Below are 27,822 nucleotides of genomic sequence, written 5' to 3'. Positions count from 1 at the left end.
GGAAAAGCACTATGAAGAAAAAGGTTAAGAAAATTACATTCCTGGGCCACACAATTGGTTTACAACAGAAAAATACACTGCTAGAGTCTTTGTGCTCTCATTCACACCATACCAACTGCTTTAAACACTAATCAAAAACCTAATTCAGCTGGGAATGGCGGAACACACCTGTAATTCCAGTAACTTGGGAGGCTGAGGTAGGAGGATCTAGGAGGGTCACAAGTTCAAAGCCAAACTTGGCAACTTAGCAAGACCCTGTCTCAAATTAAGAAATAAAAAGGGCAGAGATAAAGCTCAGTATTATACCTGAATTCAATCCCTAGTACCACACGGAAAATACACACTCACGGTAGCAAAGAAAATACACTTAAGGTACAAACAATGTTGAAATTTCAAGTATAAAGTACAAACGACTTTTGATTCAGCAATTCCCAATCTTTGGTATACAGAAGATAGTTATCTAGAGCTGTTTTTTCCTATGCATACCTACCTATGATAAAGTTCAATTTATAAATTAGGCCCAGGAAGAGATTAGCCCCTAAGATTAAAATAGAATAATTATAATAAAATGGTGTGATAAAAGCTATTTTAAATCTATAAATTTTATTTCTGAAATTTTCCATTTAATATTTTTGGGCCCCAGTTGACCTCTGGTAACTGGAAACACAGAGAGTAAAACCACAAATAATAAAGTTGATATGAAATATGTAAAATTAGTCACTGAAGCACTGTAATATATAATGTCACCTAAAGTAACAACAAAAGGTTGGTTAAATTAATTATCATACACAAAGGTATGCCTTTCAAAGGAATGTAGCAACTCAGAACTAAAACATGCACAATAGAGAATACAGTTCAATATTCATAGGAAAAAAAATTAGTACCTGAGGACAGTGGACTGATGTCCCTGTTGTCCCTGTTACCTGAAAGGCTGAGAAAGAAGGAATGCTTGCATCCAGAAACTGGAGGCCAGTCTGGGCAACAGCGTGAAATCCTGTCTCCAATCCATCCATCAATCAATAAACCAGCCAGGCACAGCACTGCACACCTGTAATCCCAGCTACTTGGGAGGCTGAGGCAGGAGGGTCACAAGTTCTAGGCCAGCCTGGGCAACTCAGTATTACACCACCCCTGAATTCAATCCCTAGTACCACATGGAAAATACACACTCACAGTAGCAAAGAAAATACACACTCACAGTAGCAAAGAAAATACACTCAAGGTACTAACAGTGTTGAAATTTCAAGTATAAAGTACAAATGACTTTTGATTCGGCAATTCCAATCTTTAATATACAGAAGATAGTTATCTAGAGCTGTTTTTTCCTATTTTGAAACCCTGTCTCAAAATTTAAAAAAAAAAAAAAAAGATCTGGGGATATAGTCAGTGGTAGAGGTAGAGGACCTCTGGATTCAATCCCCCGTAACGGATGGGAGCTGTGCAGAGGTAGGGGGAAGGATGGGGGAAAGAACAGAAAAATACCACAAGTATATACAATAAGGAGCCACTAATGCTGGGCCTCAGCAGGAGAGAAAACAGGAAGAACTGGGACTGTGGCAAGTACAATGCACATGTCACCCCTGACAGACACAATCAAAAGCTCTGGAAGGTTCCTGCAGGAACAAGGTCTCAGGGCTACGGATGTTTTCAATGTTACTGGAGCAGCTGGAAATCTAGATTTTTTTTTTTTTCATGGGAAATTTCCTCATTTTTAAATACTGTCAAGTATTCCTTAAGAAAACATTTAAAATGCAATAGCAAACAAAATACAACACTCAGGTGCATTCAGCTCAGGGCTGCTAGTTTTCCACTTACATTAGAGAGCATGCTACTTTGGGAACATACAGCCTGGGTTAAAGTTCAGATGTATGATCTCCAACATGTTACATCACCTCTCTTGGTCTCAGTTTTTCCTCCTGTAAAAGGAGGATAGCAAGTCTAGGTACTTACTTCATAGAGTGGGTATGAGAATTCAATGAAATATTGCAAGTAAGGACCTAACCAAGGCCTCCATTATCTTAACCTTCAGCCTGGCATTCCAAGGAAACTCTAGTGTAACTCCAAATCTCCCTTCCTTACCTTCCTTCTGTGGCTTTCAGCTTAATATAATCCACACAATCAAATCACTTCATAAAGCTTGCCATTCCTTCCAATTGTCTGAGATCTTGCAAGACTCCCTGAGAAGCTTCATCTTAAGACAGGAGTCTGATTCTGGTGATTAAAATTAGGCACACCTGTTTTGCATAACTCAGCTCCTAAACAAAAAACCAACTACCTCATTTATTTGCCCCATTCCCTCTTTCTAGAATGTTGCCTAGTCTACAACCTACATATATACAGATACCTGTCAAAATGATAATATCAAAATGGTACCTCTTTCAAAAGCTAGCCAAACAGATACTTCCTCAAAGGTGTTGGGTGATCCTTATCCTTCTATATCTTGGGACTGAGATACTCAGTGCTCTGCCATGTATAGTTAGATGTATAATTCTTCACCCTTTATTCAAGTAGCCATTAAGATCAAGTTGGTTACACATCCACCAACCAACTTGATCTTAATGGCTACCAATAAAAAAAAAAAAAAAAAAAAAAGATCAAGTTGGTTTTGCTCAGCAAAATCCCATGCCTAGTCCCAAGCACAATAAGACATACTATATGCTCAGTAAATGAAAGATAAAGAAGAGCAGGAATATGAAGGAGCAAGAAAACAGGAAAATTTTAGGAGGGACAACTGACAAAAATTAAGTGTTTATGTCTTTGAATATAAAGAGGTGTCTCTACTGACCTTCCATTTTACAATTCTGAATAATACATGGAGTCATCTTCCCCACCTCCCTCTCACCCTCTCATCCTTTCGGTGCTAGCAGGTACTCCTGCTTTCCCCTTATTACTGAAAACCACCATTCTATTCAAATATGATCTAAATCAACAGGGAGCTAAGGGCTCCTGCCACCATTTTAAGTCAATCAGCCCCACCTTTGATGTTGATTGGGATCAAGATGATAATGCACTCTTTTTTTTTTTTTTTTTTTTTTTTCCTTTTTTTTTTTTTTAATTTTTTATTGTTGGCTGTTCAAAACATTACATAGTTCTTGATATATCATATTTCACAATTTGATTCAAGTGGGTTATGAGCTCCCATTTTTACCCCATATACAGATTGCAGAATCACATCAGTTACACATCCATTGATTTACATATTGCCATACTAGTGTCTGTTGTATTCTGCTGCCTTTCCTATCCTCTACTATCACCCCTCCCCTCCCCTCCCCTCCCCTCTTCTCTCTCTGCCCCCTCTACTGACATTCGTTTGTCCCCCTTGTATTATTTTCCCCTTCCCCTCACTTCCTCTTGTATGTACTTTTGTATAACTCTGAGGGTCTCCTTCCGTTTCCATGCTTTTTCCCTTCTCTCTCCCTTTCCCTCCCACCTCTCATCCCTGTTTAATGTTAATCTTCTTCTCATAAAGACCTAAAAAGAGCATGCTACAGGGACACTGCTACATCGATGTTCATAGCAGCACAATTCACAATAGCTAGACTGTGGAACCAACCTAGATGCCCTTCAATGGATGAATGGATAAAAAAAAATGTGGCATTTATACACAATGGAGTATTACTCTGCATTAAAAAATGACAAAAATCATAGAATTTACAGGGAAATGGATGGCATTAGAGCAGATTATGCTAAGTGAAGCTAGCCAATCCCTAAAAAACAAATGCCAAATGTCTTCTTTGATATAAGGAGAGTAACTAAGAACAGAGTAGGGTCGAAGAGCATGATAATGCACTCTTGAAGCTGGTCCAAAACACATATTAGTCACTTTAATCTGATTTGGAGAAACAAGCAAAGACCCTAAAACAGAGAAAAGAATTGGTGGGGGAGGGGATGCATAGGGGTGAGGCCTTTCTGTAGAACTGATGAAAAACAATATCCTCATCTAGATTAGCAGCTATTCAATAAACAAATTAAGCTTAATTTCCACAACACCCAGAACAGGTTTCTTTTTTTTTTTTTTTTCTGAACTGCTGATTATGAACTATTAGCAAGTTGTAAAATCAACTTAGTAGATAGGTATCAGAATTTTTAATAAAAAGTGAATACAAAACAGAAAGCATTACAATATTGCTTTGTGGAACTTGTAATTCAGCTTTATTTTTTAATAAGCATGTATGAGTGTGTATGTATTAGCTTATGATGAAAAATGTATTGCCAAGAGTCAAACGTCTTCTAAAAACACTGAAATAAAATTAACCTTTTCCTTTTTTTTTTTTTAACTGGACCATACCAATAAATATTTTTGTTTTAGCCACCTATTGCTCACAACTGTTCAGGTTCTTCAAGTTTGAAAAACATGTGAAAAATATCTTTTGGCACATTGTCCCTAACCATTTTCCTTACTTATGAAAAGGAAGGTGAGGGTCACTTTAGATAATATCTATCCTTTTCTCCTGACTGTTCCTACCTGCATTTCTGTACTGTGTAAGTCCTTGGCATAAAGAGGAGACAGAAATACCCAGCTTTCTTGGAGATTTTTGCTTATAAGCATTAACTTACCACTTAAGAATAGTCAAGCACATTATATTTTTGCCTAGCGTACAGCACCACTTATCAGTAGCTGCAATAGTGAAAGACTCACAACATGCTTTAAAATATCATCTCAACCCATCCCCTCCATTCCTGTCAAGTTCTTTTTATTACACATTTTTTCTCAGCACCCACTCTCCAAACTCCAAGTATCATCCCACTTTAAACATCCAGCTTCGTCCAACATCACCCCCTATTTCCTTTGTCCTCTTTTTCCTTTTCTTATAAAACCCAAATGCTTTATTGCTTTCATTCTTGTTTTGTTTTGTTTTTAGTGGTTCAATCAACGATTCTTCCCTGAATATCTAAAAAAAAAAAAATTTTTTTTAAACTTACAGAAATCTTCTTTTTCGGGCTGGGATGTAGCTCAGTGGCAAAGCGTCTGCCTTGCATTCGCAAAGCCCTGGGTTCGACCCCCAGTTCCAAAAAAGACAAAAAAAAAAGAACCCCACCAAAAAAAAAAAAATAAGATTAAAAAAAAAAAAAAAAAAAAAAAAAGAAATCTTCTTTTTCAATGGCATCAATGCTGCCTGGTGACTATGAATGGCTGATCTGGACTTTCAAAGATGAACGAAATGCCTAGTCATTACGTATTCAAGTTGAAAAGTTCTATGTGGTACCCATTCAAATCAGCCATTAAAACCTATCTGAAGAGAAGTTTACTTTGGGTTCCATCCATTTTCCAAAGAGATCACGCACATTCTTTCACCTCTGACGTAAGCACTGACTACCTCTCTGTGCTCTGACAACTGTTTGACAAGTTATACCACAGGCGAAAATTGGAGTAAATGAGTCAATTCACCAAGTGTTTGGGGCCCAGCCATACACACGTTAATGCAGGATTCCTTGCTCTACAGGGTATAAAAAAATTAGTTGAGGACTGGGACTGTAGCTCCGAGGCAGAACACTTGCCTAGCATGTGGGAGGCACTGGGTTCAATCCTTAGCACCGCATAAACACTAAACAAATAAAGCCATGCTGTCCATCTACAACTATAAAAAAATAAAAATTAAAATACATTGAGATATTCTTCCCCAAAATGGAAAATTTTCCCTTAAATATAAAATAAAAAGGAAACAAACACTGAAATGAATATGATAAATGTTTATATTCACTAAGTACAAGTTACAATTAAGCATTAAAAAAAGGGTGCATCAGGCTGGAGATGTGGCTCTGTAGTAGAGAATATGCTTAGCAGGAGTGAGGACTTGAGTTAGAGCAAAGCACAAGAGAGGCCAGGCAAGATGGCACACACCTGTAATGCCAGCCACTCAGGAGGTTGAAATGAAGGGATAATAAGTTTGAGGCCAGCCTCAGCAGCTTAGCAAGACTCTCAACAACTTAGGGAGACCCTTATCTCAAAATAAGAAATAAAAAGGGCTAAGGATGCAGTTGAGTGGTAGAGCGCCCTGCCCTGGGTTCAATCCCCAGTACCAAAAAAGGCACAAAGGGGTGGGTAAACAAATACATTTCCTTCTACCTACAGTGTCTGTTCTCCCTGCTTCACACTCGTGCTTGGGACCACAGTGACCAGTGACTGTTATCATTTTCTCTGAGAATTCACTGATTCCCTAGAAGCCAGCATCCCTTTGCTCCCCTATCACATAATCATCCATTCATTCTTTTAGCAATTAAAAAACGATTTATTGGCTGTGTGGTCTCGGCCAGGCATTATGTTAGGTGCAAAAGATACACAAAAGATGAATAAGACACAGTCCCTGCCCTCAAGGAGCCCAGTGAGACAATTGGAAAGGCTTTAAATTGGTGAAGGGTTATGAACTGTATCAAAAGAATAAATGGAAGAATGAATAAGTTGAAGTTCTTGCCCTCAGAGAGCTCAATCAAGGACCAGAATGAAGAGTGGGGATGATAAAATGCTAGGAGACTGTCAAAAGGCAAGATCAACATGCATTCTTGCTGGCAATGAGATTACTCTGATCCCTGAAGGATTTGGCTCTCCCCAAAACGGGATTGGGGGGGGGGGGGAACACGACAATGCAAAGGGCTAGGCAGCCGAGGCCAGGACTCAAGATGAAAGACAGCTGACCTCTTGGAGATCCATCAGGACACATGCAGCCCCTCACCTCACCCCATCCCTCCCCAAACAATATTCACCTACTGCATCCACTTCCACAAAATGTAGAAAGGACTAATTTAAAGTTACTTTCCCAGTCACAGAAATAAAGGCCAGATACCCAGAGTAAACAATGAAGCAACTCTAACAGGCAAAGTGGAATGTTGGTCAGAGACTGAAAACCCAAAAGTCAAACAACTGAGTAATGGTGGCTCCGGAAAATAAAGCTCTCATGGATCACATAAGAGCCTTCAGACTTATAAACAAGCTCAGATTTCCAGAACTGCCTAGAAGAGCACAAGCATGTTACTTGACTGTGCAGTCAACATGAATATTGGGCAGGGGTATATTTGTTTTCCCTTTAAAAAGAAAGCTGATGGGTCTCTGGTTTGGTTTGGTTTTTCTTTTTTCTTTCTTTTATTCTTGCTATGCTAGCAATCAAACTCAAGACCTCAAGTAAGTGCCCCACCACGGAGCTATATCACCAACCTCCCCCACAATTCTTTGTCTGCTCGGTCTCTTATGAGTCAATTTTGAGTGCCAAACCAACCTCTCCTCTGAACCAAAGGCTATGATGTGCCAACCACACCAACTTGATGAAGCTCTTTCAAAAAGGGAGTCTTTTCACTTAAATGTCCTTTCCAACAGACAGATCCTGGTTTGGAACTTCTGATTCTTAAAGTAGCACAGCAAGCAAGAGCAGTCTATGGTCAACAGCTAAAAAAGAAGGAAATCTTCTGTTTGGTTCTTCTGTGAGCTGGAATTGGCCACAGGGTGGGGTGGGGGTGGGGGGGGACACACAAAGTTTCATTCCAAAAGATCAAAGAAGGCATTTTGTACCAGGAAGCCTAATTCCAAATCCTCATTTCCAGGAATAAAGCCACAGTGCCCAATACTTGCCTGGGAAAATAAAACAGGGGACTCTGTGGATTCCAATTAAAACCTCTGATGGCTTTATTTCCCAGCCTCACCAGTTTAATGTTGTTAACATTTTACCCAGTCACTGCTTAAACTTAAATACCACTTCCAGCTCTGAATGGTCACTTTACCCCTGGGTAAAAACCAAAGCATTTTAACACTTCACAACAGCACTCTGTGCCCCATCCCAAGTACTAGATATATAAGACAAGGTGATGCTGAGAAGTGCCAGCTGCAACCCAATCATGTCTCCCACAACAGCAGAGAATTCAGGAGAAACACCACTGCAGCCTATGCCATTACTTCAGACATAACACTGGATATGAGAATGGAAGGAGGAGACAATAGAAAAAGCGATTGTACCTCAGCTTTACTCAAGTATAACAAATAATCAGCCGGCTCTAAAATTATTACCTGGGGTCTTCTTAACCAGCCAATAGTTCTTGTGTGCCTACTTTATACAAGACACCAAGCTGTCTATAGTTGGCAGAGTGCAGTGAAATATTCCCCAAGTAATCATTATGTTAATAATGTGTTTAATTTTATCATTTTATGAAAAAAAAGTATGTGTCACATATGTAGGTTATAAAGTCTAAAAATAAAATCAGCATGCATGAACCCAACACCCAACCCAAAAACCAGAACATCACCGATACTGTATCATCTGCCTACCTTGTCCACCCTTATCCCAGGCCACACACATACCAGGTAATCATTATCCTGAATTTGAGGTTTTGGTACAAGTATAAATGCATCTTGAAGATCACCTCCTATTCCCAAAAAAGTGAGTTGGCTTTCTAAATATGGCAGCAATAGATAGTTACCTCTTAGAAAGATAGTTAGTGTTTTGTTTTGTTTTATTTGTTTCTTCTAAAGAAAAGGTGGACTGATGCTATAAAAAAACATATTAAATAAAGACTAAGTGAGACTTAGTTACGGAAAACTCATGAAGACAGTGTGTGAATACATGAAGTTTAGTAATCACTGGCAAGAGTAGCCCGGAACAAGTTTTCCAGAATACCACAGACCTCTGGTTCAAATCTCTACTCCACCATTTAAATTTGCCAAGCCTCAATTTCTTATTGTAGAAGGGTAAAATAATAATAAAGCATATGGTGCTTTTAGAAAATGAGGTGAAAAAGTGCATGTGAAGACCTGAACAGTGTCTGGCTCATATCCAACACCCCCAAATTATCCTGTCATTAAACTCACACACACACATATCAGAGGGTTTTGCCACCATCAATGGCTTGCTTCTCCTAATTCTTAATGACTTGGGCATGAGATCTCCTCTCATAAAAATAAATCAAGATACAAGGATCCAACAGCCAAACAAGCCACAAAGGACAGCTCCCAGTCCAGCATTGATTCCATCTTCACCTTGTGACCTTGAAGAACAGGATCATTTTTCAAATCCATTTCTGTCCTGTCTCCTCCTCCCTTAGAAGACTAGATACTCAATCGAACCCTAAGAATTACCTAGAAACTTATCAAGATCACCACAGGACTAGTCCAGTTGAGTCTTGGCTAAGACAGAGGCATAAACTATATTTACTGATTCAGTCTCTCTTATTCCAAACATAGTTGCAGGAATAAAATCTGGTAAATCACTACTTTGAAAAAAAAAATTTCACAATGCTATTAATCAAATTAAATTTCTCACTTTGAAAATTCTTTCCATTTCTGAACATGGCATCTTTACTCTGCATCCTTAACACTCTTTTAAATTACTTAGATGATCACTTTCTCCCAAGGCACAAAAGTTGTAAGACTACTACCTAAATCAAGTCTTATTGAAAACCACTCTCTCCTTTTGAAATTAAACTCAGCAATACAGCTGGAAAACAAGAGTGTGAACCCGATCTGTGCATAGCCAGTCCTTTATATGTCATCTACCCAGAATTTATCTCAACATCATTCACCACCTTTGAGTACTTGCATCAGGGGTGACAGAAGAAATGCTATTTTCAACACAAAACACATCAAATTAAAGCATACATTTCAAATTAAAAATACTTGCATTTTTAAAAAATGATTCCAGACCAGAAAACAAAAGTAACTGAATCACAAAATGATCTGATCCTAGGAGATGGTGATCTAGATCCTATCCAGTCCTAAAATAACCTTCTGACCCCACTGTCCCCATTAATGACAAGGGTGAGGCCCATATTTCATACTTAAGCAGTCTGCACATTGTAACGCTGCATGGCAAGCTGGTGTCTGAGGTCAGCACAAGTCTAGTGTCTGCCGGCTGCCCAAGCCTGGGCCCCTGGCCAGCAACCCACCTCCAGAGACAAGTGCCAGGACATACTATAGTGTTTCCATTTAAGGCCCGCCACTTGGATCAGCCCATCTCTGAAATTTCTTAACACCACCTTTCCAGGAAGAATTTTTTTGGGGGAAAAGGGAGGTGGTGTCTATTTTTTGCCACCGCCTTCCCTTGGGCTGTCAGAGTAGTCTGTATCTCTGGGACAGGATTCTTTAAAATCAATGGATAATGTCTCCATTCGAGGGTCTCTTCACAAATATATAAAACATGTTTAGGGTCGGTTCCTTTTCCCATCCTCTAAGACCTATCTCCCATGGCTCAAAAAAGAGAAAAGGAAAAATAAATAAATAAAAGGAACAAATCCATTCTATTACCTTCTACCTCTCTACAAAAGTCCAATTAATGACAACTTTTTAACCTAAGACTTTTCTTCTGCTAAGTGGAATGTTTTCTTCCTCAAGTAGCTTCTTCCACAGCTTCCCTCCCATGCAAGGAGCGTTCAAAACACCAGGGAAAATGGGGAGAGGGTGGGAGACGCATCTGGCACAAACTGGACAGAGCTGAGCCAGTCTAGAACCCGACGGAAGTCTGAATCCAGCGGCCTCAGAAGCCCACAGTTCTCCCCAACGCGCCCAAGGTTCTAGCCTCACTGTTTTGGTTACAGTGTTGAAGGAAGGGTTTTAAACTTGGCAAAGTACCGTGCAACATCTGTAACCACATTTGCCTTCTGGGGATCGGAAGATGAATCCCACATTCCTGGCTTTGAAGCTTTTTGAAACTGCAGCTAGGAAGAACGGAGGGAGGGAGGGAGTTGAGCAGAGTTTATTGGCTGTCTCTCCAGCAGAAAATTCCTCTTGGAAGGGATGGATATTTTGAGGGTGGGGGTGATTCGCCCATCTCTTTACTCTCTATCAAGCTCAGCTAGGAAGGTGAGCCCCGTGGCCGAATGGCCAGATCGATTTATAAGTCTGAGGCGCACACCCTGAAGGAGTTCACTACACACCCACACACACACACACCCAGTGCAAAGCCGAGACCCCTGCTCCATGCCTCTGCCCTCCCCGTCCGTATCCCACCAGCAGTTCAGGCCCAAGGCAAGACAGTTTTGTTCCGCGACTGCTCCCCCCACCGAGAGGGGATCAAGCTTGGGGGAGAAAGGAATGAAAGCGAGGGGGAGGCACCGCAGACGCCCACCCTCCCACCCCCAACCCTGCCTCTTCTCCCGCTAGGCTCCCTCCTCCCTCGATCCTCCCGGCTCCCGCAGCACGGCCGACGACCTGCTCTCACCTCGGGTCCCGCCGCGGCCGGGGGCAGAGCCGGGGGAGGCGGAGTGCGCTAGGCAGCCGGGCGCTGCAGGTCGGCGCGGCGCGGGGCGGGCGGCCCCGGCGGGCGCGGGGCGGGGCGGGGCGGTGCAGCCGGCTAGGGAGCCCGGAACTCTGCGGGGCCGAGGGCAGGCGGCCGGCCGCGAGTGACGGCGACGACGGCGGCTTTAGCGGAGCGGCGTGTGGGGCCAGGGGCTTCCCAGCCGGCGCGGCTGGCGGAGGAACAGGCTGGTAGCGGCAGCGGCAGCAGCGGCAGCGGCAGCCACCCGGGGGAAAGAGCCGGGGGAGGGAGGGGAGGCGGGGTGAAGAGCAAGAGGAGGAGGAGGAAGGGGAGGAGGGCGGGCGGAATAAACTTCCCGAGGCGCAGAGGCTCGAGCCGGGAGGACGGCCTCGGGCTGGGCGGGAGCGCCGGGTGGGGGCTGCCCCGGGGGCGGTGGGGGAGACGATCACAGAGAGTAGAAAAGTTCCCCCAGCGCCGTGGGGTAGGCTGCGGCGGCGGCGGCTGCAAAGAGCAGGAGCCGGAGCGGGAGGAGCAGGAGGAGGAGGAGGAAGTGGCTGCGGAGCGCTCGGCCAATGAGTGTCTGGAGCTGTGATTAACCAGGCAGCAACACATCATTTCCTCCCGGCGCGGATCCAGGGAGCCGGGAGGGAGAGGGAAGGCGGCGGGGCGGGGCCGTCCCCGCGCCCCCTGCAGGCGCCCGGCCCGGGGCGAGCCCGCCGAGCCCCGCCGAGCCTGACCGCGCCGCCCCCGGCGCGCCGGGCGCTGTCTAGCCGGTCGGTAGCTGGCCGCCTGGCCGGGAGGACACTGCGAGCGCGCCGCCTGTGGGGCTCCTCGGAGGCGGCGGGGCAGGCCCGAGCCGGGCTCCCGCGGCCGGGGTGGGAGGAGGAGAGGCCGCGCGGCGCGGGTGAGTGCCCAGGTAGGCGCGGGCGGGGCCGTCTGGACAGCTCCCGGGGGCGCGCGAGGCCGGGGCGGGCGGACTGCCTCCTGGGCCCCGGAACTGCGGGCCTCATGCATCTCGAGCCCTGCTTGTCAGGCTTAGGCTGGATTCTCAGAGAGAACCTTCAGCATTCTCACCCAGGCCATTTCTGACCTGCCTACAAATCCCCTTCCACTTTGTTCATTTCCTCGCAAGGTCTGGGTTATGAAAGCCCTTGCCATTTTCGCAGTCGGCTTCCTTGGTAATAAAAACATATCTGGGAGTCGGGGTGGGCTTCTGCAGTAATCTAGCCCTGTCCTAGGCGCCATGGGAGTTTACAGAGCAAAGGAAGGAACATTCCCCACCGCAGAGAGGCTGGCAACCTCAGCCTTGGATACACAAAAACACCCCAGTATGCTAATATTATCCAGAGCATCAAAAAGACATGCAAGGATCAAATTTTGCATGGTGCCTGCTGAGTGTAAGGAAGCGCTATGCCATTTTCTCTGCCCTCTAGAAGTCTATAACGTACAGTCCTCACACAAAGCAAAATAAAAGCATGACACCAATAAATGGGAATACAGTAAAGTATTTTTATCTCTACAGGTCCATTCATGCAGAGGGCATTTATTGGGTGACTGTCTACAGTACTGCAAAAGGTTGCAAAGGAAATGGAAGATCTGATCTTTCAGGTCAGGAGTTTACAATCTAGTTAGAAACAGGCATACATACAAGGAACAGCTAGTGGGGGAAAAAAATCCCCAGGTATTGAGTAAACAAGAAGATGGAGAAGGTTGGAGGTTTTTTTTGTTTTGTTTTGTTTTTAATAAGGAAAAGACTTTATACATATATGTTCGGTGAGGATCAGGAGAAGAAATTCCAGGTCAAATCAAAGGAAGACTGCTTGTATGTATCCCTGCTGTATGGAACAATAATAACAATGTCACTTGGCTGAAGTGTCAGCCCTGCTACTTAAAATCCGTTTTGACCTTGTGCACACTTTTAACCTAATAAGGAATTAAAGGCTGTCTCATAATATGGTTATGCAGTTCAAATGAGAATACACGTGAATGCTTTTTAAACTGCTGTTTTTCTATCATGTACATTTATAGAGTACTCTTTTGTTAAACTGGTCTCTTTTTGAAGCCTTCTTTACAGTACCCTCTAGGCTGTAAGCTCCATGAGGGCAGGAACCAGATTTGATTGTGTTCATTATCTTCTCACCATGCCTAGAAGAGTGGTACCTGTGAATGCTTAATAAAGGTTTGCTGAGTAAGTGAATAAATGAATTGATGAATATTGTTATGCTTTGAACTATTACTTTCATTTGTTCCTTACGCAGTCTTTTGGTTTTGGTTTTGGTTTTGGTTTTTGGTAATGGTCTTATTGTGTGGCTGGCTCAGTGCAAAACTTGGGACCTTCCTATGACTCACTTGTGTTCCAGGAGGCTATATGCGAGGATTCTGGGTAGTGCTTTTAATCTTATACTATAAGTATAATTGTCTAAAGCATGAGAATACACTAAGATACTATCTTCCCTCTACACTCACTCAAGGATACACCCCTTCAGGCTTTAACACCTTAATACAGGGTTTCTCAACCTTGGCCCTGTTGACACTTTTGGCTGGATAATTGACATGCTATCCTCTGCATTGAAAGACATTTAGCAATATCTTCAACCTGTATCCACTAGATGCCAATAGGACAAACTTCTCCCCAGTTGTGATAATCAGATATTGCCAAATGTCTCCTGAGGTGCAAATTGCTCCTTTTTAGAATCAGTATCTTACCCCAAGGTTTAATGCATTAATTTAACACTGGTGGGAAATCACACCAGTAAAGTAACTTGGAAGAAATACATTTTCTGTTATTCTAAGATTCTCAGATCTCCTCAATCATATGTTTCAAGGAGTAGGACTCTTCTTAATTAATTGCCTGCTGCATTGTGAATTGGCATGTCTTCTGTTTTCTGCATATCCTCCTCCTTTACACTCAGATCAACATGTTCATTTCTAAAAGTCAACAGCTCTCAAAAACTATTAGGAAATAGGGTCTTGAGCAACCGAAGAGTCCTATATGATATTTTTCTATAAAATTTGAGGAAAATTATTCCACAAAATTTTGCACACCACTTCTCTTATAGTTAAATTGTTAGACCTATAAACAATAAATGAGTCAGTACAGAAATTTTAATCCTTAAAATTTTCATTTAAAATACTTAAATCTACATGGAGTAATTTTTATTTTAAGTCATTTCTTTTTGATTCCAGTGAAAGTTTCATTTCATAATGGAATAAAAGAACATGTTTGGGGCTAGGGATATAGTTCAGTGGTAGAGTGCTTGCCTACAGTGTGTAAATCTCTTGAGTTTGACCTCTAACAATGAGAAGAAAAAAGAGCGAAAATGTTATATTAAAATCCATAAATCAAATATTAGCTTGGTTATACTTACAAGCTTCCAGAAACAAATTCTTTCAAAGAATATTTTGTTGAGATGTTCTAAAGCTGGTGTTATTAATGAAAATCCTGATGGGTTGATGTGCTCCAATTCAATTTCTAAAAGTTTCTTGAAGAAAAATAAAGATTAATGGTTAAGAGACAAAAACAAATTCTGATAAGTCTCTTCATTCAGTAATGGACATGCAAAACAAAAAACACTCTTCCTAGAAAACTATAATAGCATGTTTGTGGATATGAGCAGACAATTTTGTCTAGCAAAACAATGTCATTTGTCCCAATATATAAGGTTTATCTGAAGCATTGGTTTTATTTATTTATTTATTTATTTTTTTGAGAGAGAGAGAGAGGGAACTTTTTAATATTTATTTTTTAGTTTTTGGTGGCACAACATCTTTATTTTTATTTTTATGTGGTGCTGAGGATCGAACCCAGCACCCTGCGCATGCCAGGCGACCGTGCTACCGCTTGAGCCACATCCCCAGCCCAAGCATTGGTTTTATAATTTTGTTCATATTTAGTTTGTGTTTCATAGTTGTGTAATAGTTACAAGCATATGCATATTAGTATATATCTATGTTAGTAATTGTTCACATTCAAGTTGAGCACTGAAGACTGGGTAGGCATCCAAACAACTTAGAAAAAAGGTGAACTTAATGGATGGCACACACCTGCAATCTCAGTTGCTCCAGAGTCTGAGGTAGGAAGATAACAAGTTCAAGGTCAGCCTCAGCAACTTAGTGAGTCCCTGTCTCAAAATAAAATAAAAAGGCCTGAGGATGTTATTCAGTGGTAGAGCCCTTTCCTGGCATGGGCAAGGCTCCGGTACCAGTCTATTTCCTAGCACTGAAAGAAAAAAAAAAAAAAGCCAAGTTTGGTGGTTAGATTTATGATAAAGTGAGTCTCCAATTTCTGTTTTGTTAGGCTAGAACCAGGATATAGACTCTTAGGTGGTCTCCAAGTTCTCTATGAATTCATAAAATTGGAGCTTTTGCTCAAATTACAATGTTTTTTAAAAGCCACATTAAAGAAATTAATAATTATGCATATCCTAGATCATATGAATATCTACAACAATGCCTACCATGACCCCATAGTCTTTTTTGCTATCTATGCATTAATAAGGACATGAAGCTTATTTAAATGCTATTTTAATAAAAATATCTTAAGGCCCATAGGTCTGAATGTCCCTAGGCTTTTTTTTTTCCTTGTAAAGGTGTCTATATATTACTCAAATGTGAGTAAAACTGTTCCAATTTCATCATAACTATTCTTAAAGAATGATGAATTAAAATGTCTTGAGGTCTGAAATTTAGTCCTAATCCTGAGACCCACCGAAAAACCAGTATCAATATCAATGTTCTAAAGGTGGAAGTTACTGCATCAGAAAAGTAGGAGGTAAAAGACAAAAATCATAAGCTAAAAGGATCACTAAAAATCATGTTAAGCTTGGCACCCTTTTCTCTAAGAGGTACATAGTTAAATCTGTCAGTACAGACATGGTTTATCATAAGTTAAACTTTTCGGGTGTATCAGTCACTTATTAATTGTGCATTTCATTCAAGAGCTTATTGGCACTGGGTGAGTGGGCACAGGCCAGTAATCTCAAGCTATTCCAGAGGCTGAGGCAGGAGGATAGCAAGTTCCAGAACAGCCTGGGCAACCTACCAAGACCCTATCTCAAAGTAAAAAAGGACTGGGGAGGTAGCTCAGGGGTAGCATGCCCCTGGGTTCAATCCATAGTATCACCAAAACAAGCAACAACAGCATTTTTTTAAAAAAAGATGTAAAATTTCATCAATTATTTTATATAATCGAGCATAATATCTATTGGTAAGATTGACTTTATAAGGAACAGTACTATGGAGGCTATAAACTGGAATAACAATTTCTGGAAGACAATTAGATGGTATGTATCAAACATCTTAAAAATATTTATACACTTTGACACTTAATACCATTTCAGGAATTTGTTCTATAAAAATAATCATCAATCGCAAAAATATTTGTATGAAAGCATAATCATCATCCAATAACTTTGGAAATGAAATAATAAAACATAAATTGAAAAAAAAATTGAACACAAAGGTAATATTACAATTCCAACCCCTTATAAACACATTTATCCCTCAAGCTCACACATACACAAAGAAAAAAAGAGTACAAGAAAATATGTCAGGATCTTCATTACTTATCATGGATTGTGGTTGACTTATTATTTTCTTTGTTTCCATTTCTCTCTCTCTCTTTCTCTCTCTCTCTCTCTCTCTCTCTCTCTCTCTCTCTCTCTCTCTCTCTGTCTTTTAAGATACAAAATGAAGCTTTAGTTCAGCCAACGTTTTGCAAACTGGGGATATGCAGTCTTCCACACAAAGCAGAAGTGTTTTTTGTTTTTTCTTTATACATGTCTCTGAGTTCAAGTGGTTCTTTAACATTACTTTCATAAGCAGAAGTAATAAGCATTATAAAAATAAAAATGCACATACTTTTAAAGGGTCTGACAGGTCATGGAAAAAATCTAACTGGTGAGGAATTCACATAGATATATTTGTGAACTGGAAGGCACGGTGTTGAGAATGGAATTGAAATTTGGCATTTTTGTATTTGGCTGTTAGGTCCATTTTTTTTTTCTAAAGAAAATTTCCCAATGAATTCAGAGCCTGCCAGGTGTTGTGGTGTACACCTGTAATTCTAGCAACCCCAGAGGCTAAGGCAGGAGGACTGCAAGTTTGAGGCCAGCCTTAGCAACTTAGTGAAACCCTGTCTCAAAATAAAAAATAAAAAGGGCTGGGGATGTAGCTTAGTGGGTTGAATACCCAGTACCAAAAATAAAAAATTCAGAGCCTGCATGTACATTCTTCGCCTGCTTAGGCAGTTCCTCCTGACCCACTTCCTTTTGGCCTTGAGGGCTAGATGCCCTTGAACCTTTCCATGGTCTTCTTCACTTTGGGGAGTTCCTTGAGTTTCTAATTTACTTAAGTACAGTTAATTTAGCTACACTATCTAGACATGGATTTCTAAACCTAGTCCCTGTGAAGCCCTCAGGAAGACCAAATTAATTTCTTCCTTAAATTAAACAAATACATTTTAAATATCACTGTGTGGTTATTGGTAGAACCCAGCATCATGGTGGCTTTTAATTTTTAGGGAATATTCTTTTTCCTCTTTTCCTGGTTGGTCCCTCTGAGCACTGGCATCATGAAGACATTTTCATAGATAAGAAATCAAATTAATTTTCTAAGTCCTAATGTAGCCCAATTCCACCAATATCTAAAATCCAAGGGCTTCCTTTTTATTAACCTACTTTTGTTGCTCCAGAGAGCAGCTGCTAAGGTTAATTACATATAGTGAAGAACTAGCCGTGTGACCTTATACAAGTAACTTCAGATTATGGAGCCTACTTTTTCCTCAGCTATGGAGTCAGGGGTGGGTTGCATTTTTGGAGGGCTCTCAGTTGTGAAATTCCTCAACCTTAGTAGAAATTACTAAAAGGCTAATTATCTGATGTTGCTGAGATACATTTGAGCTTTCTGAGGATAAAGATTTAGCTTAGATTTCTAGGAACCTGCACAATACTAGTTTAACTGAAGTGAAGAGAAACTTCATCAAAAGCCACAAAAGAACATTGATGTGGCCTGGCCAAATCATGCAGGTCTCCCAAATCATGAGCAAGGGACATGATTCATGGAGTTTCAGCAAAGAAGTGAATGACAGGCTTGCTTTACATTACTTATCACTGATCCAGGACACCTATATTCCTTTGTTTACAGGATTTTTTTTCCTCTAATATTTATTTTATTGTTTAAAAAAAAATGAGGGGGCATGCCAGTACTTGGGAGGCTGAAGCCGCATCACTTAAAGAAAAAAAAAAGATATAGGATATAGCTCATTGGTACAATGATATAATGTTTGCTTAGCATGCCAGAGACTGGACTGCTTATCCAGCACCAAAATAAGTAGTAATAATTATACTTAAGTACAAAAGGACATTCTATAGGAAAAGGAAAGTCTAGTGCCAGTGCTGCTTCCCAGATGTCCAGTTCCTTCTCATTGATGCTAGCTTCCATGTATCCTTATGGAAATGTTCTAGACATATGAAAGTGTGCATGTATTCTCTTTAGCTTTAACACAGATGGTCACATGCTATATACACACTCATCTATCTTTGCTTTCTTTTTTTCAAATTAAAACAACAATGTATCTTAAAAATTATAAACCCCCTATTGATAGTCTTTACTGTGATAAAATTTTAACACGCAAATTTATTTTTATTGTGCCACACCTTCAAGGAGGCACTGAACTCAGATGGGAGGAGAAGAAATCTCTCATCTAATCCTAACTCTGCCTTTTACACTTCAAAAGTTTGTCCCTGGAATTCCTGTGTCTTTTCAAGGACTTGCAACTATTTTAGGCAAGGCTTCAACTAGACCTTGATTCTCCTAGCCACTACTCAGTCCAATTTTACTTTCTGATTGTGAAATTGTATGTGTTGGAATTTAAAAATCTTTTTAAATGGTATGCATGATCTGACTCAATTTTTGATTTTTTAAAACAAGCATGTATTATGCACAGAAATGAATTTGAAAGGAGGTGCACCAAGATGCTGACTCTGATAATATTGAATGATGTCAGGATGTGAGTTTGTGTGGTAATGGGGATTAAACCTGGAGTCACAAGCATTAGGCAAGCACTCTGCCACTAAGATAATCCTCCACCCCTGATTTTTTTATAGCAACTTTATTGAGCTATAGTTTACATACCATATAATTCACCCATTTTAAGTATACAATTAAATGTTTTTTAGTATATTCACAGACATTACAACCATCATTGCAATCATTTTTCTACTGTCCACCCCTCAATGATGTATCTCCTAGCCTTTTTTTTTTAAATTTGAGACAGGGTCTCACAAAGCTGCCCAGACTGGCCTCAAACTTGAGATCCTCCTGCTTCAGTCTTACAAGTAGCTGGCATACATCACCATACCCAGCTATATAATATTTTTTAAACAATAAAATAAGTACTAAGAAAAAATATGTAAATAATTTCAATCAATTTCAAAACATTTTCATCATCCCCCAAAGAAGCCCTGTACCCATTAGCAGTCTCTTACCGTATTTACACTTCTTATTCTTGTTTTACATACTTTTCCCCACAATTTTTTATTGGTGCATTATAATTACACATGCTGATGAGATTTGTTGTTTCATATTCATACATGCTCACAATATGCAATATAACAATATAATTTGGCCAATATCACTCCCCAGCACTTCCCCCCTCTTATTTTACATTTTTAAGTCTCACAATAATTATTAAGAGAATAAACAAATCTATTACAAATAAAATGAAAACAATATTCACCATAAAAATAAATACACGAGAAAATAGACAAAAGTACTTCAAAGAAAGTAAAAATCACTTAATTGTACTGTCCAGTGTAAACAGACAATGTTTTGAACAATTTTCTACTGGTCTTTTCTATTCATATTCATGTCTCATATATAGAAACACATAGATTCTTTTCTCTCAATTACATTATGAGCATTTTCCCAGGTCACTGGACATTTTTTTAGAGTATTTTTTTTTTACTAAGATCTATGGTTATTCTACAACGTTTGACCACATCTTGTTATTTTATTAGTATAGATTCCTAAAAGTGGAAATTGGAATCATGTTTTCAATTGCTAAGTAATTAGAGTTCTTTCCTGTGATTTGTCCATCTCACCACACCCATCATTGTCTTTGTCACCAATCCCTTTATTATTCTGCCTATTTGGAAATTAATAAAAGTTATTTGTTTGGGGATAAGGAGATAGGTCAGTGATAAAGTGCTTGTTAGCATACATGAAATCCTGGGTTCTTTCCCCAGCACAGGAGGAGGAAAAAAAAAGTTATCTGTTTTAGCTTGCATTTATTTGATTGTAAATGATACTGTATCTTCTTCATAAATGTATTAACCATTTTGTATTTTTCTAATTTTTTTTCAGTTAATGTCCTTGGCCTGGTGTTCTATTAGAATGCTCGTATTTTTATTGATAAGAGTATTAGAAGTTCTTTCTCTCCCTTTCTTTGTTCTTTCTTATTTTTCAGAGGAATGGCCAGGTCTATCAATAACTTTTAAAGATAAACTTAAGGCTAAGTATGTAGCTTAGCCCTTGCTTGCTTAGCATTCATAAGGCTCTGGATTCCACCTCCAGTATTGTAAAAAAAAGAAAAGAAAAAAAGATTAACTTGATGTCTACCTTTTTTGTGGGGACCTCTTTTCATTTCTATTTAACTGAGGAAATCTCTAGGAATGAGGGAGAAAACTACTTGCAAAATTCCTTATTTTTTAAATTTTATTGATTGATGGATTGATTGATTGATTGCAGTACTTGGTATTAAACCAGAGGCATTCTACTACTGAGCTACATCCCCAGCCCTTTTTATTTTTAATTTTGAAACAGTGTTGCTGAGTTTCCCAGGGTAGACTCTAACTTGTCTCAGCCTCCCAAGTAGCTAGGATTATAAACCTCCCAAGTAGCTAGGATTATAGGCATGTTCCAATGCACCTGACCAAGTTCCTTATATTTTGATAAAATGACTGCACATGCCAATTTCATCCCAACTATCTAAAATAATATAGTAAATAAAACCAATGATATAAAACGTGCATTAAATAAATCATAGTTTTTCTAAGTAGCCAGATAAATTGTGTTCAATCAAATTCATCCATCCCTATGCAGATCAACATCAATCCTGGCCCCTTTAGTACAACAGTATAAATTTTCACTTTACTTTTCTCTTTGATGAACATTAATTTTAAGCCATTGAACAGCCTAAAGTTTGACTATGAGTCAGTACCTCCTAGTGCTCTACTGCAGAGTAAAAAAAAAAAAAGGTTACCAAATTCTCCAGTTTTTAACACAGAGATCCAATTTGGAATGAAGGAATTAAATGTCCCACTCTTTGTTACTGATCACATCTAAGAAATTGGAGTTTCAAAATAAACACCTAAATCTCTTCAGAATAGAAGGGGCCTTGAAAAGGGAAAGAAATGTCAAGTGATAAAGTGCTTGTTAGCATACATGAAATCCTGGGTTTCATGTATGGGGAAAAGATGGTGGTGACCACAATTAATCCTGTATAGAAAATGACATGTAGCCTATTGGTTATAAAGAGACAGGAAAGTCAGTTTAATGATGGAAATGGCATAGAGCAGAGGCTGCCCCACAGGACCTCTCCCAGGGCCGCTAGCAGCTTTCCACTGGAGGAGGATGAAGATTCCCTGTTGACAAATCATGTGTACATTTGGTGATAAATCAAGTGTTCATCAGAAGTTTTACCACAGAGAATTGTCTGCTTTGATTTTCAGCTCACTACATAGGAGGCACCAATGAAATTTAATAATCAAAACACTGTTAATTAGATACTACTTGATTTTAAAAATGAAGCAAAAAGTTGCTTTATCAGTCATCATTCTTAGGCCTTTGGAATAAAATGATGGAATCTCCTTTACAACGAATTTATCACAGCCTCCATTTTTTTTAAAGGATTTGATGATGTTGTGTTCCTCCTTAATAAAAAGTTTTAAATATAAACAAAAAGGGCAGGGGAGGGGGGCAAGTATATTGAAATCCCAGCTACCCAAGAGGCTGAGGCAGGAGGATCCGAAATTCAAGGCCAGTCTGGGCAATTTAGTGAGACCTTGTTTAAGATTAAAAGGTAAAAATGGCTGGGAATGTAGTCAGTGGTAGCGCACTTACCATTTCTGGATTCAATCCTAAGTACCGTAAGAAAAGAAAGAAAGGAAATGGAGAAAGAAAAGTAAAACATGTATAATGAACTCCACATATCACCAGCTGAATGTTAATAAAGGTCAGCACAGACTTAATTCATCTGTTCCCCATTTCCATTTTTTTTTTCCTTGTATTTTAAAATAACGTTCAGCCATCCATCATTTCAGCCATTCCATCCCTAAATGTTTCTGGAAGCCTCTCTAAAACACATTTTCTTACATAACTGTAATGCCATTAACTCACTCACCTAAGAAAATGAATTATTCTTTGGTTTTATCTAATCCCCAATTCAGATTTTAATTGCTGCGAGTTTCTCAAAAAGGTCTTTTGTCAAATCTGGATACAGACAGGGCACGCTCATTGCATTTGACTGGTGATCTTTAATGCTCTCCTAATATTCAAACCAGTTAGTCCTCCCCTGTCTTTTCCCTACCCATTTTTGTTATTGTTGATGATGTTGATAATGGGGTGAAATAATTTGTAGATGAAACCATATCAGTGGGCTCCACCACTATTTTAATATTTCTCCAGCTGGTCTTGAATATCTCCCTTGAATCCTCCCTAAAGAAGTAATTAATCAACATAGAGTAGAAATCAAGTCTTCTAATCCAATTCTATCATGCCCTTTCCCATCTATACTACCATTTCACAATCTCTGTGGTCTTAGTTTCTGGTGGTTCAGAAAATATTAGAAACATCTTAAACTCTTCTTCTATGTTTGTTTATAAGTCCCAGTATCTCCCAACAGTTAGGATTTAGAATTTACACTTTTCTTCTTTAATTTCTCTAATTTTTAAAATTTTTATTTATTTATTCATTTTGGTACTGGGGATTGAGCCCATGGGTGCTGAACTACAACTCCAGTTCTTTTTATTTTTATTTTGAAGCAGGATCTTGCTAAATTGCTTAATGTCTCGCTAAATTGACACTGGCCTCAAACTTGTGATCCTTCTGCCTCAGCTTCCCCAAAGGGCTGTGTTATGGTTTGGATGTGAGGTGTCCTCCAAAAAGCTCACCTGTGAGATAATGCAAGACAGTTCAGAGGACCTTAGGTTTAAAAAAAAAAAGTCTTAACCTAGTCAGTGATTTAATCTCCTGATAGGGATTAACTGAGTGGTAACTGAAATGGTAGGGTGTGTCTGGAGGAGGTGGGAATTGGGGCATGACTTTGGGTATATACTTGTATCTGGAGAATGGACTTTTTCTCTGCTTTCTGATCGAAATGTGAGCTGTTTCCCTCTGCCACACTCTTCCACCATGATGTCCCAACTCACCTCAAGCCCCAAGAAATGGAGCAGGCCTTCAATGGATTAAGACCTCTGAAACCATGAGCCCTCAAATAAACTTTTCCTCCTTTAAAATTGTTCTGATTAGATCCTTTTGTCACAGCAGCAAAAAAAAGCTGACTAAAATAAGCTGGGATTACAGCTGTGGAAACTGGGGAACAGACCCTGTTCAATATGGCACTACAGTTTAATATGGCACTGGGAATTGAGCCTGCAGCTTGACATGTATGGGTGAGTGCTCTATCACTGAGCCACATTCACAGTCCAGTTTTCTTTTCTTGATGTCTAGTCCATTGAATTTACTCTCTAAATGGGACTTTCTCAACAATATGCCAAAATTAATTGAAAAATTCAAGTTTTCCTAAAACCCAAATAAATATGTATCATAATAGATCAATAAAAAGTACTAGTGCTTTTACCCAAAATTTGAATCAAAACTACTCAAGCTAGCAAAAATTATGCACATAAAATGATCTTGAAAATATGAGTGTTCTGAAAATTAAGATGAAAAATTAAAAATTTTGGAAAAATTTCAAAAGCAAATAATAGGTCCTATTGACTTATTCTCTCTTAGCTAAGCAAGAATACAGTTTTCTGTTATTGATAAAACTAATGCATGAAATAGTGTTGTATACAAAATAAAACCTTTCTATTTGCCCAGGAAGCAAGAAGGTGGAGAGCTCACAGAGCAAATGAGGACACATCTTTTCTTATCCATTTCTTTCTTTATTTTCCTTTTATTCTCCCTCCACGCTCCACCTCCCCTTGTACTAGGGATTGGACCCATGGTACAATCTACCCATGGCTTAACTACCAAGCCACATTCACAGCCCTTTTTCTTTTTGATTTTGAAGCAGGGTCTCACTAAGTGGCTCAGGGCCTCACTAAGTTGCTAAAGCTGGCCTTGACCTCTGGATCTTTCTTCCTCAGCCTCCTGAGTCACTGGGGTATATTACAGGCATGCACAACCTCACCCAGCTTCTCTCTCTTTTTTTAAAATAAGGTGCTAGGGGCCTCATGACTTCTAGTCAAACAGCTGTACCACTGAGGTACATCCCCTTCCTTATCCATTTTTTAAAGTCTCCAAAGATGGGAGAAGCAAAAACTTAAATCCATTTCAATGGCTCCAACTTTGTCTTTTAAAAGATTTTAATACAGTCAACAAATCAGTTCAATAAGTCGTTTTTTAAAAACCCAGTTTTAATTAATAGAGGCTTTTACTTGCACACACATACATTGTGTATGCACATACACACACATAAACACACATATATATTTAAGTCTTTCTGTGTTCTAAAAATTTGGCTAAGGATTCTCACTTTGAAACACAACTTTCTCGTGAAAAGAGCAATTCTTAGACACACTTTCCCCTCTGTTCTTACAAGATTTTTAGTCCAAGGGTTCCCTGCCTGTCCTTGGTGTTTGTTTATTTCAATTCTCAGACATATCTTAAGAGATTTTAAAACACTGTTGAGGTGGAGTAGCTCACAGACCCTGTATGGTTGCTACGGATTTTTTTTTTTTTTAAGAAAGAGAAAAAAAAAACACATTGTTTTGAAAAACATGTTTTTAAAATAATTTTATAGATTGCAGATTTTGTAAATGATCATGTTAATTGTTGGGAGGGGGTTCCCAACCTTGTTAATGTCCCCTTAGCATTAGGCTTTTGTTCCCCAGCCTTGAATATGTCATTTTCTCCCACAGACTGCATTTCTAGGGGTATAATTGCTGTCTCCATGTAAAAGACAACTCATGTGCATAAATTTCCACTCACTAAAACCAGACTCTGCCTCCCCTCATTTTAATGCAGATGTGATCCAGGGGGTAGGGTTACACTTACTTCCCCAAGCAAATGAAACAGATTACACATTAAATATTGTCTTTGGAACCAGGTGCACAGAAACAACCAATTACCTAGACAGCTCATCAAGTCCTGATATGTTTACCACATTGTTTTTTTGTTTTCTCTTTAAACATTTGGCGAATTATTCTGAAGCTTTCATTTCTCTGTAATGAACAGAATATGCTTATTAATAAAGGCCCCTTTTGTGTGATTCAGTAACAGTTGAGTCACAAAAGCCTTTAAAACCATGTTTGAAAGTTTCTGAACTGAACTCAAGTTCCTGTGAAGACAAAGCTTTATTACTACAAAGAGGACACTGCTTCTGGTTCTTTTCTAAATAATTGGTTTCTGAAATGACTTAAAGGAGAAGGGACATGGTTTTGTGAAGGAGAGAGAGTGGGAAATGCTTCTTTTCTTCTTCTAGGCTTTTTTTGATTATTCATAAAGGACAGTATCCATAAAAAGTTATCAGATTTTGGTCACCACTCATTATATCATCTTGAATTTTTATACATATTATGGTTTCTTTAATTAGCCTGAAATACAGATGAACTCAAGAACTCTTTTAAAACTTGTTTCTGTTATTCCAAGGGAGTTTTACCACTTCCTGAGGAGGGGCTGATTTAGATTTCCACAAAGTCATTAACCTTCAAAGAATGTGAAGAATAAATGGGGGCAGGGGCAAAAATGTAATGGGTGTGAACTATTAGATAGGTTGGAGGCAGAGGCCTTTGTGGTAGGGATGCCTGATGGTGGCTGCTGGCAGGGATGGTTGGGACAGGGAAATAGGAAGATGTTGTTGGAAACCCCAAGAAAAGGCTTAGTGGTAAATGGCTTGGAGAGCAACCATCTGTTGGTTGAGTGGTTAAGCAGGACTGACAGTGTACCAAGCCCTGAAACTATTTATCCTCCTAACTTTCTTTAGAAGTTAGAGGGAGCTCTAGGAAAGTAAGGGAAAATGCACAACAGAAAAAAATTCTATCTGTGTGTACATGGGGGGATGAGAGAGGGAGAGGGAAACTGAGTGTAAGCCTTTTTTTTTTTTAATTAAAGACATTTGAAAGAAGATGTCTTTTTAAAAATTTTTTAAAAAATATTTTTGGTACTAGGGATTGAATCCAGGGGCTCTTAACCACTGAGCTACAGTTACATCACAACCCTTTTTTTCCCCTTTCTTTCTTTTTTGTTTTCTTTCTTTCTTTTTTTTTTTTTGTGAGACAGGGTCTCACTAAGTTGCTGAGGGTCCCGTGCTAAATTGCTGAGTTTGACCTAGATCCTCCTGTCTCAGCCTCCGAGTTGCTGGGATTACAGGCACGTGTCACCATACCAGCAAGAGGATAAGTCTTTAACGTGTGAGGGTAGAAGCACTTGGAATCATCAACAGTACTTCCAGGTAATTCTCATTCATTATATCAAAGTGGCAGGTGGTTTGCAGAGGGCAATTTGACTTTAACTTACAAAATTATAAATGCACAAGCACTTTGACCTTGCGTTTTCATTGAAGGAATATTTTCTCCCCCTATCCAATTTTACCTGATTGTAAAATGATGCATGTACAAGGTGAGCATTGCAGTACTGTGTATAAAAGCAAAGAATGAAAAAAATGCTGAATGTCTAGCAATAGTATACTGAGTCGCTAAATTATGATCCATCCTTAAAATGGAACACTATGAAACTTTTAAAAATAATAATGTGGACATTCCTAATGTATTTATATGAACTGAGCTTCTTGAAATATTGGTAAATTAAAACAAATTTACTGCAAGGACAGAAAAATGGATTTTATGCTTCCATTTCAGTAAAAGAAGGAAGCAAGTTGGGCATGGTGGCTATAATCCCAGAGGCTGAGGCAAGAGGATTGCAAGTTCAAAGCCGCCTCAACAACATAGTGAAACCCTGAGCAACTTACTGAGAGACTGTCTCAAAATAAAAAAAAAATAAATAAAAAGGGCTGGGAACATTGCTCAGGGGTTAAGCACCTCTGGGTTCAAAAAAAAAAAGGAAGAAGATATATATATATATATATATATATATATATATATATATATATATATATATATATATATATCTGTATTGGCTAACATAATTGGCAAAATTCTCAGAGATGGGGTGAAGGCATGAATGTAATAGGAAGCAAAGGATAGGATAAGATGTTTTACTATTTTGAACAGAGCTACAGACCATGTGAATAAATGACCTACTCAAAAATTTAAAAGAGGAAATAATTGCCAGATGTGGATAAGGTAGTCTTAGATCTGTATACTAGTTCCAGCGCTTTCTGATTCTATAAGTTTGCTTATCTGTAAAGCAGAGTAGACAAATCTGTCTGCTTCTGAAGGAGCTGAGAACATTACATGAGGTCCTGCAT

At 39.3% G+C, this 27,822-nt stretch overlaps 1 protein-coding gene and 1 long non-coding RNA gene across 3 annotated transcripts in view; one reads left to right on the top strand and one right to left on the bottom strand.

Moving 5' to 3' along the window:
- Acvr1 (activin A receptor type 1) overlaps positions 1-11,710 on the bottom strand; it is a 123,439-nt gene extending 111,729 nt beyond the window's left edge. For both annotated transcript variants that reach the window (XM_071619165.1, XM_027938038.2), the window contains exon 1: positions 11,136-11,710. The gene's annotated coding sequence lies outside the window, so the exon portion shown is untranslated. The remainder of the gene's footprint in view (positions 1-11,135) is intronic.
- A 240-nt stretch (positions 11,711-11,950) lies between these two features.
- LOC139707716 (uncharacterized) lies at positions 11,951-13,384 on the top strand. The gene is made up of 2 exons (XR_011709179.1): positions 11,951-12,087; positions 12,694-13,384. It is a non-coding gene; the product is annotated as an uncharacterized lncRNA (long non-coding RNA).
- Positions 13,385-27,822: the final 14,438 nt, after the last annotated feature.

The sequence above is a fragment of the Marmota flaviventris genome, chromosome 11 (assembly GCF_047511675.1).
Source record: "Marmota flaviventris isolate mMarFla1 chromosome 11, mMarFla1.hap1, whole genome shotgun sequence".
In the NCBI taxonomy this organism is placed as follows: Eukaryota; Metazoa; Chordata; class Mammalia; order Rodentia; family Sciuridae; genus Marmota; species Marmota flaviventris.
Note: the sequence above shows the minus strand (reverse complement) of the source record. Positions and strands in the feature narration are given on the sequence as shown.